Source organism: Notamacropus eugenii, chromosome 4 (genome assembly GCF_028372415.1).
Source record: "Notamacropus eugenii isolate mMacEug1 chromosome 4, mMacEug1.pri_v2, whole genome shotgun sequence".
Classification (NCBI taxonomy): domain Eukaryota; kingdom Metazoa; phylum Chordata; class Mammalia; order Diprotodontia; family Macropodidae; genus Notamacropus; species Notamacropus eugenii.
Window position 1 is genome coordinate 440,415,710 of NC_092875.1, and position 20,035 is coordinate 440,435,744.

The following is a 20,035-nucleotide window of genomic DNA, read 5'->3' on the forward strand; positions in this document are numbered from 1 at the left end:
GCAAACTAGTGACGGAGTTAGAACTAGAAAACTATCAAGAGATTCTTCATCCTTTGGTCTTTCCATCACACCATCTGTCTTGAAGGGAAGTTAGCTAAGCTTTTCCACCTTTCCTTGTCCTTAGTTTCTTTCCTTCAACCAGAATTAACCTGGAATACACAGGTGATTTGGGGGCATGAACTTGCAAAACCTGCATGAGAGTTCTGAATCTTAACTTTTCAAATCACAAAGGAGAAGAGGGTTGGCTTATCCATCAAATCTTTATTTAACTATTTGGTCTGATAATCACTACATTGCAATAAATCAATCAACAAACATTTATAAGGCACCTATAAGGGTTCACATATTTTCCAATGTGACAGGAGATATGAAATTTAAGTAAAATATAGTCTTGCCTTCACGAAGCTTATATTCTAATAAAGGAATAAGATACATCATATAAGTGCATTTAAAAACTGCAAAGCAGTTTTATGCAGCACTGAAGGAAGACCCCCAGCAAATAAAGAAACTTCTACCACCTGAACCAGCTTAGCAATAATCAAATGGAAACTATTCAAGGCATAGTGAACAATGTAAGCCAAGGCAGAAAAATGGGAGATTTCAGGGCATACTTAGGGCACAGAAAATAGCAATTTACCAAGAACAGAAAGTTTATAAATGGAATTAGCAACAACCTCTCTTTACCACCCTCTAACCCCAAATTGTGTCAAAAGAGCACAGAATTTAGGCTGAAGCCCCCATCTGCCCCCCATCCATGCTCAGGAAGAAATCATGTTACCCTTTCAAGAAGTGTCTGTATTTTAAAACAGGACTGCATGGAAAGGTCAACACATAAGTGGAAACCAAAGTGGGAAATTTTAATTGTAAAAGTGGGGACAATTATGAAAGAAATAATCCTACTGGGAATTTGAATAAGGCTTCTCAAATTACATGAATCAGTCAACAACTTGCTCTGTTGATATATAAGGCAGCCATGCTTGAAGACTTTTAAATGTCATGAATAAAGCTAGAACAGTTTTACACTGATAAAATATCTCCTAGAGGAAATTCTTTTGTGAAGATATTGGCCATGATAAAGGTAACAGGGACTTGATAACCATTGACTAAGATAAAAATTTCAATCCCTTAATTAGAACAATGATAGCAAATTACCCTTCCTAGGAAAAGAAATCCTTCCATTACCTAGAATCATAAAATCTTGGAGTAAGAAGGGCTCTTATAAGTCATCTAGTTCAACCTCTAATCCAATACAGGAGCCTCTTCTAGGGGAGCCTTGACAGATATTCATCTAGTCCCTCCTTGAATGCTTCTAGACAAGAGAATTCAATTCCTTACCCATCTTATGTTCCACTTCTTAGAAAACTCCTTGGGAAGTGCTTCATTATGTGATACAGAAATTTGTCTTACTGTCCTCTCTCCTCATTGGTCTCAAATCTGCCTTCTAGGTCTATACAAGATTAATGCACTCTTCTATCTTCCACAAGACAGTCCTTCTAATATTTAAAAACAGCTAACATGACCTAGTGATCTTAATATTACCATTTCTGTACCTTACAGTGACTTAACAAGGCAAGAAGAACCTTTCACATCAAGTTTGTGTACATCTAGATTCATGTTAATGGCCTGAAATTTAGCATCTCCAGGTGTTAAATTAAATATCCAGTCAATGTAAAGCTTGCTAATGGCATTGAGACACCAGCAACATTTGATTTTCAAAGATTCATTTCAATTTGGTGAGGTATAACTATAAAAACCTCATAGAAAATTTGGTTTCTGATGCCACAATTCTACTGAAATTGATCTCTCCAACTACCAATGGCCTATTCTCTGTCTTCATGTACATATTTCTGCCATATGTGATACTCTTTACCAACCCATGTCTCTTCTGGATATTTTCTCCTTCCTTGGCTTCTGTAACACTGATCTCCTCTAGTTTTCCTCCTTCATATCTGACTGCTCCTTCTTTGTCACCTTTGCTGTTCATTCAGCCCCTTAAACCGTGAAGGTCCTCCATGGATGTCATCTTAACCTTCTCTTTTACCTCTACATTCTCTCCCTTACTGATCTCATGTATTCCTATTGTAATCTGGTAAAACTAAGGCTCTTGATGGGATAAAGAAAGAGGTGATGATGATGACAGCTTTTATTAAGTGCTTACTCTGTATCAAGCACTGCAAATGCTAAATGCTTTACAAATATTATCTCATTGGATCTTCACAACAACCCTATGAGGTAGGTATTGCTATTTTACCGATGAGGAAACTGAAGCAGAGATTAAGTGATTTGCCCAAGGTCACAAAACTAGTAAGTGGCTGAGGTTGAGTTTGCACTCAGGTCTTCCTGATGCTAGACCCAACACACTATTCACTCAGCCACTTACCCATCTTCAACCATCATCAGTGGTTCATTATTAAGCCATCACTGTAATTAGATTGAAGGATTATGTGACTATGTGTTGCTCAGTTCCTTGAGATGCAGAACCAGAATAATTCAATAGTGGCTTCAGTTTTCTCCTCTAGATAGGTAACTCCCACATCCTGTTTTCAGCTCCAGAATCTCCCCTGACATTGTACACCTTTAACTGCCTCTTAAATACCCTCATCTGAATGTCTCACCAATACCTTGAATTCCACCTAAAACTAAACCTATCCACTTACTCATGCCTTCCCATCCAACTAGTTGCCAAATTCCTATCAATTTTTTCACTACAAAATCTTTCTCATCCATTTCCTCCTGTCTTCTAACATTGCTGCATCTATACTTCAGGCGTTTACTACCTCTCTCCAATACTACAGTACTCTTCTAACTGTTCTCCTCCCATTGGTATCTGTTCTCGCCAAACCATTTTCTACCTACCTTCCAAAAGACTCTTCCTAATTCATATGTGTAACCATGTTATTCTACTAGTCAAAAACCTTCAGAAATTGCCAGTAAATATTAAAACAAGAACACCTAAAATTTAAGGTCTAGCCTAATCTCACTCCAACATACATTACCAATGCTTCATTTCACACTACTACCCTTTGTGTATCCTAAGTTAGGGCCAAACTGCACTCCTATCTATTTCCTGATCTCACTCATTTTCTGATTCTCATGCATTTTGCATGGATTTTCTCCCATGTCTGGAACTCACTCTCTCCTCACTTCTGTCTATCTGCATTCTTCTCTTTCTTCGAGTCTGTGTTACTCTAGTTCTAGAACTCAAGGGATAAAATAGAATAGTTTGAAGGTTAATGGCAACAGCCAGTCAGAAGACATCAATAGTTCTTCAGGGAAGCAGTAACTGACAGGTAAGGTCCAGTTGAGTTTATCTGGATGGAAAATGTCTGTGACAGCTCTGGAAGCATGAGTTGCCCTGACCCCATTTTTATCAGTATTGTGGTTCCTTCTTAATAGGAAATTTGAGAAGAACTTAGATATTCTTTAAGGTTATGAGGCAACTTAAAAAATTAAATATGAATATGAGTCAATGTGTTATACTTAAAGAATCTCTTTTTGCTAAATGATAGATGACCTACTATTATTTAATTTTCTTCTAAACTGAACCTGAATCACTGGACCACTCTGAAATAGGCCAAGTCCATAATAACATGCATAGGTGTAAGAGAAATTACAATTTTACTATTATATTATAGTTAGTTGTTAAATTGATATCCAGGCTTTTCTCTTCTGTTTCTTCATTGAGACCCAGTTCCTGTGGAAGATCAGCCTCTGACAGATTAAGATTACCCTTAGTTCTCATGAAACATGCTCTTGGTCTTGGGTGGGACCCTACCCAACAAGGAAATCTTACTTCTATTTAGAGGATAAACATAATCCAGTCTTGGAGAATTCTGCCAGGAAATGATCCCCTGTCCTTGTCTCCCTCCATTAGAGTTTAGAGTGATCCAGCTCAGGAAGGAGAAAACCACCCAGAGTGGTCTGGATGGAGACAGATTCCCCTGTCTAGATGTCCTGATGATGACTGAATTTCATGAGCAAACCATGTTTTCAATAGGAGAAGCTGAAGACTTCCAAGCTACCTCCTCATTAAATATCCACCAGTCAGGGCTGATTTTCAGTTGTCAAGGAAACTCCCTTTCAAAGATTATTTAAAGGTTTCAGACTTTCCATGTCTTTTTGTCTTTGGTTGCCAAGAGAAACCACCGACCATCAATTTATTGATTATTTCTTAGCCTCATCAATAAGTTGATTATTAATTACCTAGATATTCTGTCTCCTGGGGTTTATCATTCATCACAGATATGTGAAAAACCCGTAAAACAAATCCTAGGTAACATTGGAGGAGTAGGTCCTAGTGTACTAAATGATTTTAGTTGTCTCAAACTCATTGAGAGTTTTCAATGATTTTTTTTCAAATATTTTCAAATGTGTGGTCTGGAGCCTTCTGCAACAGGTAATCCAAAGACTATCCCAATGAATGAGGATCTTTGAGCCCCAAAGAATTATAGGAACATTGAAATCCTGTTGAGAACCCCCATAACATAGATGAATAGTATTTAGTCCCTACTGGCACAGAATTCAATAGCTTTTTGGAGAAGATAGAATTTATGCACAAATAATATAAAATTGAATAATTATATGATAAACATAATCCAGCCTTTAGCATAGTGCTTGGAACATGGTAGGCATTTAATAAGTGCGATTTGACTGACTGGCAATTAAAGCTGGCCAAAAGTTGAAGGTGCTTCCCCAGCATTCAAGGTCATTATGTGGAGCTTGGGTTGACCACTGGCGGGATGCTAAAGACAGGATTCCTTCTCAGAAAGAGAGATTACACCAGATGCCCTTTGTGGTCTCAGATTCTATGATTCTGCAAAGTGCATAAGAGACGTGTAAGATGTTATATGAGGTTGAAGGAAGTAAACAATATTTCTGACCTCAGTCAACCAATGACTAAGACCAGCCTAGAACTCCACTCCTTGACTCATAGTTCAAAGATCTCTCCCCTATAGCACGTTTCCCAAGAGCCACTGACAATGAGAAAATACCCAAATCTATGAGCACTATTTCCAGCCTTGCTTTTGTAAATATTCTGAAACTTGATTCACCAGCTGTGTGAAGGAATGGATAGGGTGAAGGGTTTGGAGTTACTAAGACCTGAGTTCAAATCCAGCCTCAGACACAGTATCCTGGGCAAGGCACATGACCTCTTTGAGCCCTATTTTTCTCAGCCATAAAATAAGGATAATAATAGCATCTGCCTCCCAGGGTTGTTGTGAGGACCAAATGAGGTGATGTATATAAAGTGCTTTGAAAACTTTAAAAAGCTAAATAAATGCTGGTTATTTTTCCCCTGTTCCCTAGAAAAAGAATCAGGCAAAGGATATTAATTATTTTCTTGAGATAAAGTAACTAGGGGCCTAATACTACATTGAAAATCATTACAGTCGGACTTTTTGGAAGAAAGATTTAGGTTGGTTTTTTGTGTTTGTTTTTTCAGTTCACTTCAAGTAGTAACAGATGAAAAGCACTGGAGAGAAGACAGGCTTTAAAATGAGGTAGTCTTATTGTTAGAATTTTCTTAAAATTAAGGCTGCCAAGAGATTAGCTAGAATTGATGTCTGGGTGTCTTTTCCCGCTTCTAAAAAGCTGCTGCTATATTTAAGAAATACCTGAAACAAAGGGTGCCTCTACTAGTTACCCCCAACATCCTCAAAGTCATACAGCTGCCTAATTCTGTCTCTTTGCCTGTCATCTGTCTCTCTGCCTATCTCTGTCTCTGTGTGGTTGTCTCTCTGTCTATGTGTGTGTGTGTGTGTGTGTGTGTGTGTGTGTGTGTGTGAGTGTGTGTTTCCATTCATCTGTCTGTCTTTACTCAAAAACTCCTTACGTTCTAAGGCATAATCACATACTTTAGTCAGTATGAAGCTTAGCCTAGAATAGATGGGCATTTTCTCCTGGGGATATCCAAGTCCCTGATCATACTTACCTTGTCTATTAGCTACAGGGTGATTGCACTGAATGGGCCATTTAGGATGGATGAGGTACTGGTTAGGACTAATTTAGAAAAAAATGAGCTGTGACTCTCCCTAGGTGAGTGAACAGCAAATTCTGAGCAAATCTAGCACCAGTGATAAGGTCAGATAAGGTTATTCAGGGATCATTTGTCCCATCACATTCATTCCTAATGTGGCATAGAAAGGAGCCAAAGTTACCCCCTTGCTTGCAGTAATTAGCCTCCACTGGCTCACGCCAAGTAGGTTGCTCACCAAGCTTTGCTGCCCACAATCTCTGGCATAGATGCTACTTCTTGGGTCCCCTGTCTTCTCTCAAACTCACAATTTCTACTGTAGCCTATTTTCTGAAATGTATTTGTTTGTTTTCTTTCATAATTCTACCAGTCTAAGATGGTATTTACCTTCCCCTGTGTATGGAGAAGTCAGAGATCAGTACTGTGTATTAGAAAGAAAACTGTATTTGGAATCCAGTTGTTACACAGAGAATTTATAATTACATAATCTTATGCAAAGAAATTGTGTAAAATATTCTGACTCTGTGACTTAGTGTCTTTATACCCTTAGATGAATCATTTAACCAACCTAAGCCTCAGTTTATTCATATGTAAAATGATAATTATTGTAAAAACTTATGATAAACTGATGATAACATCTGTAGTACACCATCTCATGGAGTTATAAGAATTAAATTAGATAATGAAGGTAAAGCTGTCCATAAACTATAATGCATAGTTATATAAATGGGAACTATGCACAATATGATCAGACATCTGAAATTCAATCTAGATTTTAGCCCAATTTCTGCCATTCCCTATCTGATGAAGCCATTAAATCTCTCTGAGCCTCCTTTTCCTAATATTAAAAAAAGTGATTGCACAATGTCTAAAGTCTCCTTCTAGCTCTAAAATTCTATGAATCTGCCCAATGCAGTAAGTCAATGGATAAAATCCTGATACAAGGGCTGAGTCAGCTCAACCTAAGTATGCATGAGACCAAGCTCCATGTCAGCCTGCCTTAGTATCAAAGTGGTAAATATCTGGGCCTTTGGAAACCTGCTACCTGTTCCCCAGCATACTCCTGACTTGCAGGCTGATACATCTGCTCTGGCAGCAGTCTCAGACTCAACTAGGAAATTCTTGATGGAAGTACAGCTTTTTGTTGAATAGCAAGCAGTCCCTCATTTATGCTGATTACAGCCTTTGTAGGTTCATTATTAAGAAGAATTGAGAAGCTCCTTTTGCTTTCACTCTCTATGCATCTCAACCCTCCCTAAATTAACATGTTGGGAACATCCACGTCCAGTGTCCTGTTCTCTGCCTTTTTGCCTTCTCAACAAAGAAGCCTTGTTCTCAAGGAAAAAGTAAGTACATTCATTAACACTGGGCTATAAATAAATGGCTGAGAAGGTTTATCTTCAATCCATGGAATAAATCTCTAATCATGGAACAGTCTACTCTATAGCTTGAAGGAAGGGAGGTACAGTTACCCCTTCCACATCACAGGAGCTAGTGATGCAGCACCCCCTCAATCTGGACAATCCATGTAAAATTCTTTGGACCGCACTTCATACTAGAGAAGTCTGAACGATTATAGTATTAAAGATAAAATATGTTGATAGTATACAATACTATACAAATATTTTACGCATTTCTAAGTTTCCAAAGTTCTTCTGTGTCATCTGCTGATCTTCACATGTTGCCTATGATTCCACAAAACTCCCCCAAAAAATCACATTGAATTTCTTATATCAACCCACAATATATAGAAACTGTGATGGGGAAAGTTGTGATATGGGAGGGACAACTATATTTTGCGTAGTGATAATGGTCTTCCCCCATGCCAGAAGCAAGACTATTAATTCAGTGACTTTATTTCCCTATATGTTTGGTCTAGCAGGTTTAGGGATGAAGTCAATATGTTCTGATGAGAAGAAGCAATTAATAAATTGATATATTTATATATTTATGCGATTTTTATTTATTTATTTAATTATAAATGGCTATATTTATATAAATAAAAAGGTTCACTCCCACCTTGGGTAGAAAGAGTGTGGTCAAAGGCATGACCCAGAACACCGTTGGAGTCAGGTCAAAGATTTCATTCACCAGAGAAAGTAGAATCTTATCACAGCAAACCCATATAGAAGAGACAACTGGATGGTACAGTTGATAGTGCTAGACCTGGAGGCAGAAAGACCTGAATTCGAATCTGTCTTAGACACTTCCTAGCTATGTGACTCTGGACAAGTCGATTAGTCTCTGTCTCAGTTTACTCAACTGTAAAAGATGGACAGTAATAATGAGATTATAATTGTAATACCTACTAGTACCTCTCTTCTGTCACCTATCTATATCATTTGATCCAGATTTTTGTTGCAGTAATCAACTAACGTCCAGATCAATGTCCTTCTTCTCTCAAGAAATCTACCTACCTTGCAGTCTTTTATCTTAGATCCCCTGCTCTCATACCTGTGACATTAAATATACATGTGGATGTCCACTCCCCCCTCCCAAAAAAAACACTGAATTAATTAATAAATGGCCTCTTCAAATCCCACAGCTTCATTCTATCTCAGTCAACCAAAAGGATACCTTAGAGCTCACCACCACCCTTTACTGTGCTGCTCCCATTATTTTGTTGTCAAAATAAAAAAAATGGAGAAATGGATTTTTAATCTAACTAGCATGGGATTTTTTTTGGCTGAGTGACTGGCTTGATATATAATGTTCTCTAAAACTCAATTTTGAAAGTTTAGCATCTATGAGAGTAAAAAGATCAGCCTCTCTGATCAGTTTCATATTCTTCTATATTTCCCTCTGCCTTACTCTTCTTAAACTTAACCTTAATTCTCAGTACTACCACCAAACCCTCCATTCCTCCCTATTCCCCCAGTCTGTTAATGCCTACTCTGGGTTCACTTACTTGTCATCACAGTCTTGATGCTATAGGTGAACAGTTAACTACATTCTGTCTTCATCCTTAATACCCTTGCCCCCATGTCCAATTTCTGCCCTGCCCATCATCAGCCTCAGATCACCACCTTATCTACCTTTTCTACTCATGTTCCTGAGCTGGTGGACATCAATGAAGGAAGTGACAAAACTGTCAACATGGTCAACAAATTCATGCTTTCTAATCTCAGCTGCTCAGTGCTTTATAGAAAAATCTCTCCTTTCTAGATGGACTATCCCACTTCCCTAAACAGCTGTTCCAACCTTTCTCTTCTGAGGTACCCCACATTTTCTCCTTCTATACTCTCACACTCACCCAGAAAAGACCTTGGTTTCCCAAGGGCCAGAAAGAGAGCAGTTTTCAAGGTGAAGCAAACAAGGACAGAATCCACTTGACAATTTCAAAATTTTCTCTTTTAATAAATTTGCATGTAATGAAAATGAATTCAATTGAATTTTTTCCAGGAAAAAGTCTAAGTGTATACTTTCTCTTAAAATCTAAGCAGTGAATAAGTGAAATGTTTAAAACAGAGTTTGGAAGCATACTCTATGTGCCCTGCCAGGCAATCAGCTAAAAAAATATGGCAAATAGGGATTTTCTAACCTCCTTCTGCATTTTTGTCATTATTCTCCAGCTTATTTTTTTGCTGAATAGAAATTTGTGCTTTTCATTTTTTACTTTATTCAGGACACACGTCACCTACAGTAAGACTTGTAAAGCTTTCTTCCCTTCCCTCCCTTCCCCCCACAGCTGGGCTACCCATTTTCTTCCACTCTTAAATGAGGAAATGCTCTTTGGGGGAGCAGCCTTGTGCTCCCAGGGTGGCAGCAGCATCTTGGAAAAGACAGATCCTGGAGCGGAGCCAAGATGGCGGAGTAGAAAGACGCACATACACATAGCTCCGAACCCACAACCCACAGAACGGCTAGAGGGGACCAACTCGTGGTGAATTCTGCACCCAGAGGCCACGGAATATTGGAGCGAGGGAGATTTCTGTTCCGGAGAGACCTGCAAACCTCTTGCGGGGGGTCTTTCGCGCTGTGGACTGGGCGCCGGGACTGGGAGCTGAGTGCAGCCCTGCAGCGGCCGCGACACCGTGAGGAAAAGATCCGAGCGGGCTACGAGGACAGGATATCCTGCGGCCACGCGGGTCCCTCCACCCACAGAGGGACCTGCAAACCTCTCGCAAAAGGTCCATCGCGCTGCAGACGCGGAGCCCAGCCCAGACCTGCGGTGGCCTGGGCTCTGAGAGGTACAGATCCGAGCAGGCTTCATGGACGGGATCTCCAGCAGCGGCACAAGCCCCCCCACCCACAGGTGACGAGGGTCGGTGAGAGAGTCTCTTTGGCGGGTCGAGAGGGGAGTGGGGTGCCCCCATGGCTCGGGCCCCCCCGGGAGATAGAAGCTGAGAGGCGGCTGCAGACAGGGGCTCCCCAAGCAGGCGGGAGCCTGGATCCATTGTGGAAGGTCTGTGCATAAACCCCCTGAGGGAACTGAGCCTGAGAGGCGGCCCTGCCCCAACCTCAGCACCTGAACTTAATCTCACACTGAATAGCAGCCCTGACCCCGCCAAAAGCCCTAAGGCGGGAAGCAGCATTTGAATCTCAGTCCCCAAACGCTGGCTGGGAGGATCAGGAGGTGAGGTGGGTGTGAGGAGAATATTCAGAGGTCAAGTCACTGGCTGGGGAGAATGCCCAGAAAAGGGAAAAGAAATAAAACTATTGAAGGGTACTTTCTTGGAGAAAAGACACTTCCTCCCTTCCTTTCTGATGAGGAAGAACAATGCTTACCATCAGGCAAAGACACAGAAATCAAGGATTCTGTGCCCCAGCCCACCCAATGGGCTCAGGCCATGGAAGAGCTCAAAAAGAATTTTGAAAATCAAGTTAGTGAGGTGGAGGAAAAACTGGGAAGAGAAATGAGAGGGATGAAAGAGAAGCATGAAAGGCAGATCAGCTCCCTGCTAAAGGAGAACCAAAAAATGTTGAAGAAATTAACACCTTGAAAACTAGCTTAACTCAATTGGCAAAAGAGGTTCAAAAGGCCAATGAGGAGAAGAATGCTTTCAAAAGCAGAATTAGCCAAATGGAAAAGGAGATTCAAAAGCTCACTGAAGAAAATAGATCCTTCAAAACTGGAATGGCACAGATGGACGCTAAGGACTTTATGAGAAAGACATATCACAGAACATAGCGAGAAGATTGGAAAAATGGAAGATAATGTGAAATATCTTATTGGAAAAACAACTGACCTGGAAAATAGAATCAGGAGAGACAATGTAAAAATTCTGGGACTACCTGAAAACCATGATCAAAAGAAGAGCCTAGACATCATCTTCCATGAAATTATCAAGGAAAACTGCCCTGAGATTCTAGAACCAGAGGGCAAAATAAATATTCAAGGAATCTGCAGAACTCTGCATGAAAGAGATCCAAAAAGAGAAACTCCTAGGAACATTGTGGCCAAATTCCAGAATTCCCAGGTGAAAGAGAAAATATTGCAAGCAGCTAGAAAGAAACAATTCAAGTATTGTGGAAATACAATCAGGATAACACAAGATCTAGCACCCTCTACATTAAGGGATCGAAGGGAATAGAATAGGATATTCCAGAAGTCAAAGGAACCAGGACTAAAACCAAGAATCACCTACCCAGCAAAACTGAGTATAATACTTCAGGAGAAAAAATGGTCTTTCAATGAAAGAGAGGATTTTCAAATTTTCTTGATGAAAAGACCAGAGCTGGAAAGAAAATTTGACTTTCTAACACAAGAATGAAGAGAACCATGAAAAGGTGAACAGCAAAGAGAAGTCATAAGGGACTTACTAAAGTTGAACTGTTTACATTCCTACATGGAAAGAAAATATTTGTAACTCTTGAAACATTTCAGTATCTGGGTACTGGGTGGGAGTACATACACACACATGCACACACGCACACATACATAGAGACAGAGTGCACAGAGTGAATTGAAGAGGATGGGATCATATCTTAAAAAAAAAATTAAATCAAGCAGTGAGAGAGAAATATTGGGAGGAGAAAGGGAGAAGTTGAATGGGGCAAATTATCTCTCATAAAAGAGGCAAGCAAAAGACTTATTAGTGGAGGGATAAAGAGGGGAGGCAAGAGAAAAACATGAGGTCTACTCTCATCACATTCCACGAAAGGAAAGAATAAAATGCACACTCATTTTGATAGGAAAACCTATCTCATAATACAGGAGAGTGGGGGACAGGGGCACAAGCAGGGTGGGGGGAGGATGGAGGGGAGGGCATGGGGAGGAGAATGCAATCCGAGGTCGACACTCATGGGGAGGGAAAGGATCATAAGAGAATAGAAGTAATGGGGGACAGGATAGGATGGAGGGAAATATAGTTAGTCCTATACAACACAACTAGTATGGAAATCATTTGCAAAACTACACAGATTTGGCCTATATTGAATTGCCTGTCTTCCAAGGGGAAGGGGTGGAGAGGGAGGGAGCTAAAGAAGTTGGAACTCAAAGTGTTAGGAGCAAATGTAATGTTCTTACCACTGGGAAATAAGAAATACAGGTTAAGGGGTTAAGAAAGCTATCTGGCCCTACAGGACAAAAGAGAAGACAGAGACAAGGGCAGGGAGGGAGGATAGAGGAGAGAGCAGATTGGTCACAGGGGCAACTAGAATGCTTGGGTTTGGGGGGGGGAGGGGATAAAAGGGGAGAAAATTTGTAACCCAAAATTTTGTGAAAATAAATGTTAAAAGTTAAATAAAAAAAAAAAGACAGATTCACATTTTCTTGTCTCTAAGCCTCCGTTTTTTTAAAATCAATCTTTAGACCCTGTGGGACATAGTGGAAGGAGGACTGGATTTACAGTCAGAGGATCAGGGTTTAAATTCCAGAACTCCTAGGGAAATGGAGGGAGAACTTCCTTCAGATGGAAAGGTCAAGGAATCTGGTTCATGGTAAAGAAGAAGAAATTGTCTCTGGGGTGAGGTTTAGGAAGAAGAAAATGAGAATGTCACTGGTCTACATACTGGGGGAAAAACCGTTGAGGAAGAAGAAGCTTTGCTACTGAGCAGCCTTTCTTTAGCTCATTTCCAATGCTAAGATGGCAGGGCTAATGTCATTTTTCCCTGGATAAAAGCATCTCGTATTTGGAGCAGGCTCTATTTTCTTGAACCCTAACGTCCCCCTCCTTGATCATAATCTCATCTTTCCTTTTCTTTCCTCTGTCTCATTCTTCCTAATGCTATTTTCTTCTGTACTATGACCCTCCACCCTTCCCTGTTCTCCATGCACAAAACCACTGCTCTGGTCTCGCTTATCTCCCTTCAGAGTCTTGACCCCACAATTAACCTGTTCAACTTTGCACTGTCTTCCACTCTGGAATCACTTGCACTCTTGTCATTCTCCTGTTCTTCATCTGCCAGTCCTCGACTCTAGGATACCCCTACCATGCCCCTTACTCCTACAAACTGTCCACTTTCTGAACACCACTCAGGAAAGCCATGAGAACATGCCAGTGGAATTCCCAGCAAATTCATATTATTTAACCTACTGAATCCTTACTACTACTACAAGGCAATCTTTTTATTTTGCCCTGACTGACTATTGTTCTATCCATTACAGCTTTATCCAAACTTCTCCTCTGTCCTAAATCTCCATATTCTACCTTCACCCCTTTTATCCCAGCAGATGACCTTGCCCTCTATTTTACTGAGTAAACCCAGGCTATCTGACATGAGTTCCCTCTTCTTGTCTACTCCATACCTCAAAATCTTTCTACATCTTTGCCCATACTACTTTGCTCCAGTGTCTGAGGCAGGGGTACTCCTTCACCTTGCCAAGGCCAATCCCTCTACTTATGCCTTCCATTCTATCCCATGCCATTCCATCCCCATCTGGCTCTTTCAGGAGTTCATCTCAACAAGTTTCACTTGATCTTCACTTACTTGACCATCATCCCAAGCTGTTGGCTTATGGTTCTGCTTTTCTCTCTTCTGTGTCTTCACCTTCTATTGGTTCTTCATTTCCCTGTAATCTTCTTTCTGACACCACTACTTAACTGAAACTGCCCTCTCAAAGATTATCAGTGTTGTCTTAACTACCCAATCTGATGGCAGATTCAAAGTTCTCATCTTCTTTACCTTTCAACATCTTTTGATGCTGTTGAGCACCCCTTCTTCCTGCATATTGGCTCTGTCCTTAGTTTCCCTGGTTGTGCTTCTATCTGCCTGACCACACCCTTTTCAGTGTTTGTGCCCGATTTTCCATCCAAATGTAGTAACCTCCAACGTTCTGCCCTGGGCCACCATGATGTATCAATATTGTCTAACTCATGGAATATGAGTTTCCTTGAGGGTAGGGACAATTACCCTTTGGCTTTGTAAACCATCCTCCTCCCTCCAACTCCTACCCCCAGTGTTTAGAATGGTGCCTTTCATATTATAGGTGACCCATGAATGTTTGTTGAATTTCACTGATCTTACCCACTTCTCCCTGTTCTCTCTGGCTGATACTTACCTTGCACTAAGTTCCAGTTTACCAAATTATACCTACATACCTATGTACATACATCTCTCAGATCATGATTCAATGTACTTGTTCAGTATGTTCTCAGAGGGAAAAATTAGGATGAAAAGATAGAAGTGATAGGAAAACAGATATAAGGGGGGAAAATGCCTATTAATGTCATCCAAATGAATGAGTAGCCCCTAAAGGCAATTTCTCCATTATTGAAAATATTCAAAGAATCTGAATGACTACTTTTGGGGAGGATTATAGAAGGTACTCATGATTAAGGTAGGGGGTTGATATAGATGACATTTGAGGCCTCTTTCAAATCAGAATTCTATATTCTCTTGAGAAAATCAGATGGTATGGGGGTGGACTACAAACTACTATCATTAATTCAGCTTCAATCTTGGGATGAAATGAGGTACATTCATGTCATTGAATAGTCTGGGATTTTTTTAAGGTTTTGATGGGACTTAGCTTCTATAGCTGTATTGCCAATGCCTCCCCCCACTCCCATCTCTGTTCAGCCATCCAAGGTGTGGTTTTCAGATATACATCAAGTAGAAAGGGAACCAACCCTAGAACTTAAACACAGCCAGGGGTCACAGGGAAGCTGTCTCAAGGGAGGCACATTATCTTACCACATACCAGACCAGTCAAGTCTTGGTTCTGTTGCCTTTAAAGGAAATCTAACCTCACCCATGTTGGGGACAGTGGAGAATAGAAAGACTCTGGTTAACAGAGTCTAGTAGATACTGGTCTTTTCACAATAGTAAACACTTTGAATTCATTGAAAGAAAAGAACTAAAGCAATTAAGGGATTATTTAAATAAACTTTACTATTTTACTTTTTTGGCTAATTGGTCATGGGTATAAAAGGTTGACAAATTTTTCTCCAAATTATTTTTATTTTATTGTAAGATCTTAGGACTTGAAAAGATCTTTTACTTTTGAAAAGATCTTTTAGATTATCCAATCCTCAAAGATTTGAAAAAACAAAACTGAGTACTGTGCGTGAAAAAACTGTCATAATGACACTAATTAACACTTTTGCCTTCTATAGACAACACAAGCAATTTCTAGAGTGAATCATGTTTTCCATAGGAACAATTTCACAATTGAAGAGTGTGTTCCTGACCTAGAACTTCATAGTAAAGGAGTAATAGATATAACCAACAATGTGTCATAAAAGTAAAGCTACACAATAAATTTTAGAACAATTAAAATAGTACATTGGTGCTCCAAATTCTATAAAATGGGTTTAAATGTTCTTCCTGTTCATGGTGATTATAAAAGGAATGAGTTGGACCAGATAACCTCTTAGATCCCTTCTGACTCTAAGATGCTCAGATTATACCATTACACAAGAGTCTCTGAAGGACAACATATAACATATAAACTCTGTAGGATATGTTTATATGCTATAAACATTTGGTACAAAATTCTACGTACAAGAGTCTCCGAAAGACAACATATAGCATATAAACTCTACAGCTCCACTGGGTCATAAAATTGAACTAAAACTAGTATATTTGATATAAAATACATTAAAATTAAATATTTAATTATGAATAATTTTGCCTGTCTTCTTGAAATTTAGAAGGACCTGAAGAGGTATTAGGGAGGGGTAAATATTTGAATGGCTAATTTTCTTTAAATAGAGGCCGAGGGAAATGAAAGATAATGCCTTCTTCTTCTCTTGATTAATTCCCCTGCATCCAGCAGAGGTGTTCGATCATTCTGCCAACGTTAGGGTTATTTTCAAAGGAATGAGATCAATACATCTTTGCTGTTGTTTATGAAGATGGGGGCAAAGACCCAGAGAATCTATCAGATTGTAAGATGTCTGAAAGCAGGAATCAAGTCTTCATTAAATTTTAAATCTCCCCAACACCTAGCAGAATGTTTTGCATACTGAAAATGTCTAAAATATATTTGTTGCATGAAAATAGCAACTTACATTTATATCATACTTGTTCCTGATCAGTGGATATTGCAAATATTATGATGCCCATTTTATAGATGAAGAAACTGAGATTTCAAGTAGTGTGACTTGCTCAGCTTTGGTCAATGTGAGAACCTAAGGCTTCTAGCTACAAGTACAATGCACTTTATACTATACCACATCTCTTAAAAATTGAATGGTGATACTATTTTTAAAAAGTGAGAGTTGATACAGAACTTCCTTTCTTCCCTCTTTCAATAAGTATCTAGTGACTTTATTAAGCACCTGCTATGTACCTGCCATTTTGCAAGGTGATAGAGACAGAAGAAAGTTCAACAGTTCTTATCCTCAAGAAGCTTATATTCCATAAGGAAGACAACACATACAGCTATAGTTATGTACAAAATAAATACAAAATGTTTTTGTTTCTGAGGCTGGATCTCCCAGTCTCACCCAGGCTAGAAGTGCAGAGGCCACTCAGCAATCCCGTCCTGATCCTGACCAGAGCAGAAGTTTTAATTTTCTCTGTTTTTATGAGTCAGGCTGATTCAGCCCTCTTTAGGCAATCTGGTGGCCCTCTGATTGTGGAAGCTCACTCCATTGGGGGCAGACTTAGTGTGGAGTTCAGAATTATGTCAGTTCAGAATTCCTGAATTCAAATAATCAGTGCAATTCAATAAACATTTATTAAGCCCCTATATATTCCAGTTACTGTTGCTAAGCACTGAGAATTCAGAAAGAGGTAAAGGATATTCCCTGACCTCAAGGAGCTTACAGTCTAATGGGGGAGAAAATATGCAAACAGATATATGCAAAGCTAATGATATACAGGATAAATAGGAAGTGTGTGTTCATCCTTCATTGCCGAAGGAGACTATGCCATCAAAGAAATAATGACATGACTTGCACTTGACTTTGTTTTTGAGTGAAGGAGGGTTATGCAGGTTACCAGACTCACTTCTCCTCCAGAGCCATCTGAATCCAGTGACAAGATATTCATCAGGATGACTGGAGATGATTCAGGATGAGGAAATTGGGGTTAAATGACTTGCCCAAGGTCACACAACTAGTGAGTGTCAAGTGTCTAGGGTGAGATTTGAACTCAGGTCCTCTTGACTCCTGCACTGGTGCTCTATCCACTGCACCACCCAGCTGCCCCTAAATAGGAAGTAACTAACAAGGGAAGGCACTGGAATTATTAACAAGGCTTGAAGAAGGCTTCCTGTAGGAGGTAAGATTTTAATTAGGACTTAAAGGAAGTCAAGGAGGTCAGTAGTTGAAGTGGAAGAGGGAGAACATTCCTGGCCTAGGGGAAGGCCAGAGAGAATGGCCAGAGCTGAGAGATGGTATGTCTTGTTCATGGAACAGCCAGGAGGCCATTGTCATTGAATCTAAGAGTAAATATTGGGGAATAAGAAGCCTGGAAAGGTAGGAGGGAGTCAATTATGAAGGACTTTAATGCTAAACAGAATATTTTGTATTTGCTCCTAGAGGAAATTGGGAGCCACTGGAGTTTATTAAGAAGTAGGTGAGGATGAGGAGGGTGACATGGTCAAATCTGCAGTGGAGGAAAATGGCTTTAGTGGCTGAATAGAGAACAGATTGGAGAAGACTTGTGGCAGGCAGACCCACCATCAGACTATGAAAATGGTCCAGTTGTGAGGTGATGAGAGCCTGCAACAGGGAGGTGGCAGTGTCAGAAGAGAGAAGGGGGAGTATTTGAGAGATATTGCAAAGGTGAAATCAACAAGCCTTAGCAACAGCTTGGAGATGGGGAGCTGTGGTGGTGAGGGGAGGAGAGAGTGAAGAATCCAGGATTGCTTCTAAGTTAAAAGCCTGAGGGACCAGGAAGATTGTGGTGCTCTCAACAGTAATCTACCAACCTCAACTTCCCTAAGTGGCAGAAACTACAGGCATGCATCACTATAACCAGTAATATAAGGTAATTATTAAAGGAAGAGAATTCTTCCTTCAAGCTTAGAGTATCAAGAAAGGTTTCACGATGAAGGTAGTGTTTGAACTGAATTTGGAAGGAAACAACCGATCCTTTGATCTCCTCTACTTAATCGAAACTGCAAGATCAGCTCCTTCATTTCAAAACAATATCAAACCAAAGCAGGACTGGAAAACAATGGTTGTTGTTAATTCATTTTTTCTCAGATTTACTCCTAGTAGCTATCAGAGCATTTCACACTTCATTGCAAAAACTATCCAAAACAATTATCAGACCATTATCAGAGACTTTTAAAAATAGCTTCAAAACATTGCCAGAGGTTTGGTGGTAAGGTTGGAATCAATCAAGAGATACTTGGATTCAAACCTAAACTGCGATGCTTGCTTGCTGGGTGAGCATAGGCAAGTCACTTACCCTCTCTGAGGATAGTTTTCTCATTTCTCAAGTAGCAGTGAAAAAAACAACAACCAGTAATCTTCATTTCACAAAGCTCTTGTTAGGTTTAAATTAGATAACGTATAAAATACTATATAATGTCTATTATTTCATTGTTCTCATCTTGTTTGCTAGAATTTAGAGGGAGATACCCAAGGACAAGTCACTATCTTGCTATTAATTGTTTTACTATCTAATCCTTTCCACACTCTTGCAAAGGAGAATAAACTAAATGCTTTTTTGAGTTGAATGAAATGATTAGAATTTAAGCTCAATCCCTGTAAGGTCATTGTGAAAGCATCCTTGGTACAATTCTAGCTGCATTCAGGATGACAGGGATGACAGGTATCACAATGCTCTGGATCCAACGTAGTTTATTGGTTCAGTTCTCAGGGATATTTTGAGGCTGATATTTGTAAAATGGGGATTTGTCATCAGTCAGTCCATGAAAGATATTGAGGTTCTGATACATCATTCTAGCCACCAGGTCAGTTTTGCTAAGTGCTCAATAGGTGTTAAATTTTTGTAAACTGTAGTTTCATATATGTGTGTGTGTTTGTACATGTATATGTATGTATGTGTATATATGTATGTGTGTGCATATATACATATGTGTGCAAATATATATACATATGTGTACTGTGTGCATACACGCATATCAGCATTGATCACTAAGCCTGATATGTGTATGCATGTATATGCATATATGTATATATACACATACATAATATAAATATATGTAGTATGTCTGTATATGTACATGTATGCACACGTACACCTATATACAAATATGTGTACGTGTGTGCATATATATACGTGTACATATATGTATGTGTGTTTATGTATATTAGTCTTAGTGATCAATGGTGAAAGAGAGAGAGAGGGATATCAACATCAATGATGAAGCCATGGCTTCTTAGGATAACTCTTCCCTAAGTTCTGTTGATGACGAGCTGGTCCTCAACCAACCTTAACTCCTTTTCCACCAAAAAAAAAAAAAAATCTGTCTGACTGGGTTAAGTTCATATAGATAAGAATGTTTCAAGAGAGGGTACAGGAGATAATCAGAGGTCTCAAAAATTAAAGTGTATTGAGATGTAATATCATCTCCTGTAGCATCTCTTGAAATGTCTTTATTCTTTTCATCATCCTCATCATCATAATCATTATTATTCCTAACAGAATTTCAAAGGATTCCTTTCTGATGCCTCAATGGAACCTATAAGGAGAGGGTTAGGGACAGAACTTGTGATTTCATTAGTATAGAGAACTCCTGGGGGAGGTTGTTCC